This window comes from Mus caroli, unplaced genomic scaffold (genome assembly GCF_900094665.2).
Source record: "Mus caroli unplaced genomic scaffold, CAROLI_EIJ_v1.1 scaffold_16102_U1_1, whole genome shotgun sequence".
Taxonomy (NCBI): domain Eukaryota; kingdom Metazoa; phylum Chordata; class Mammalia; order Rodentia; family Muridae; genus Mus; species Mus caroli.
The window spans coordinates 10,221-12,636 of NW_018389200.1; the positions used below are offsets into that span (position 1 = coordinate 10,221).

At 41.7% G+C, this 2,416-nt stretch overlaps 2 pseudogenes; one reads left to right on the forward strand and one right to left on the reverse strand.

Moving 5' to 3' along the window:
- Nucleotides 1–321: 321 nt before the first annotated feature.
- On the reverse strand, nt 322–1,068 carry LOC110287996 (annotated as a pseudogene).
- A 290-nt stretch (nt 1,069–1,358) lies between these two features.
- LOC110287995 lies at nt 1,359–2,129 on the forward strand (annotated as a pseudogene).
- The last annotated feature ends 287 nt before the right edge of the window (nt 2,130–2,416 follow it).

The following is a 2,416-nucleotide window of genomic DNA, read 5'->3' on the forward strand; positions in this document are numbered from 1 at the left end:
AGAGAATGTTAAACAGTCCAACTTTATGCCAATATTTTGTACAACAACAGCTAGACATAGCTTGTAGGCATGAGCTATCATTATGTGGCTAATATTTTCTTGAGTGATTCTGATGCAGTTACTTTAGAGAATTTAAGGAAACAAAGAATTCTGCCATTCTGGTGGTTACAAATTGCTGCAGAAAATAGGAAATGTGTTAGAAGTCTCAAATTTTTATCAAAACAACCCTTGAACAATAAATGTGAAATAAAATTTTTCTATTACCTGGCAACAAACCAAGGAATTTTTTAAGGTCATTATTTATTTGTTACTCTTAGAGACTTATTTTTGACTGGACTCAGATTTAGAAGTAGAAGCTCTCAGCGAGGACAGCCTATGTCTCTTGGCAATCTGTTCCTGGTGCTTTTCTTTGGCTTCCTTCATTCTCTTGGCCAAAAGTTTAGCATATTCTGCAGCCTCCTCTTTGTTTTTCTTAGTGCATTATTTCTTCAAAATACATCGGCATTTGTGTTACAGGACACATGTCGTGACAAGACACTGAATCTTGGGTGCTTTGATCCTCGGTTTCTTACCTTCTTTGTTTAAGGGCTTCCTGACAAAATATTGGCGGACATCATCTTCTTTGGAGAGATTAAAAAACTTTCAGAATCTACAAGCTCATTTAGGTCCCAACCGATGAGGGACTGTAGTATCTGTCAGTCTAGGAATATCCTTCTCTCCTTTCTTTACAATAACCAAGTTGAGAACACTTAGATTAGCATCCACAATGCATCTGCAAACAGACTTGCACTTCCTCTCTCTAGTTCTCCTTTGTCTATAATAAGACTGCCCTTTACTCAACAGCAAGCACACTTTGCCATAGATTAAAACACTTTGCTTCATGGGAAAACCTTGTTTGTCATGCCCACCGCTGATCTGGACCAAATAATCCTTCCACTCTTCACCAAGAACAGATGCAGATACTTCTGTGGCCATGCGCTTCTCAAAGAATGTGTGAAGCTTACGTTTGTCATCACCTTCAATGAGTTTCTGACAGCCAGTGGTAGGAAAGGAGATATTCAGCTTCATCTTGAGACACAAACCAAAAAATTTATAAGAAAATATCATACGGTTCGGTGGGGTCGAGTCTAGTGCTGGCGGCGGGTATCTGCTGGTGGTTTGGCTAGGTTTCTGTGGTGGCATCATTTTCTCCACAGTACCCAGCATCACTATTTCATCGTGTATGAAGATAACCCAGAACATTGAAGAAATGTCTAAGGAGATATTCAGAGGATGCTCTAGGGAAAATTTGAGTGCTGAAGAAAGAATCATGGACCAGAACAACAGCCACGTTATGCTCAGGGCTTGGCCTCCCACAGGGCTCCATGACTCCTGGAATTCTCATCTTTAGTCCAATGATTCCTTATGGCACAGGACTTACTCCACAGCCTATTTAGAACACCAACAGTCTATCTATTTTGGAAGAGCAACAAAGACAGCAGCAGCAGCAGCAGCAACAACAACAACAGGAGCAACAACAGGCAGTAACAACTGCAGCAGCCTCAGTACAGCAATCAACATCTCAGCAACCCACACAAGGTGCCTCAGGCCAGACCCCACAACTCTTCCATTCTCAAACTGACCACTGCACCATTGCCAGGCACCACACCCTTGTACCCTTCACCAATGACTCCTATGACCCCTATCACTCCTGTCACACCAGCCTCAGAGAGCTCTGGGATTGTACCACAGCTTCAAAATATTGTATCCACCATGAATCTTGGCTGTAAACTTGACCTAAAGACCATTGCACTTCGTGCGAGAAATGCTGAATATAATCCCAAGCAGTCTGCTGCAGTCATTATGAGAATAAGAGAGCCATAAACAACTGCGTTGAGTTCTGGAAAAATGGTGTGTACAGGAGCCAAGAACTATAAGCCAGAGTATTTCCTGGATTAATCTACAGAATGATCAACCCCAGAATTGTTCTCCTTATTTTTATTTCTGGAAAAGTTGTATTAACAGGTGCTAAAGTTAGAGCAGAGATTTATGAAGCACTTGAAAACATCTACCCCATCTTAAATAGATTCAGGAAGACGACAGAGTTGTCTGCCTTGTACTCCTACCTCCCCTACCCACGTGCTTTTTAAAACCAGTCAGTTTTGGTACCACTGATGGTAGTTGTGAGGACACTCAATTACAGGCGGCAGCATGAAGTGACATTGTGTGTCCTACTGCAGGATACTGGAAAGGTTCCCTCCTCTGCATTGAGATCACCCTGCAGCATTACTGGGAGTTGCTTGCTTTGTGCTGCTACTTGGGCAGCACTGCCCGTTTATTTATATTTATATTTTAAACACTGCTGTTAGTGATTGTTGGTTTAAGAGACAGAACTTTAAGTGTTCAAGCCACCTGTACAATTGGACTTTTCATTTTA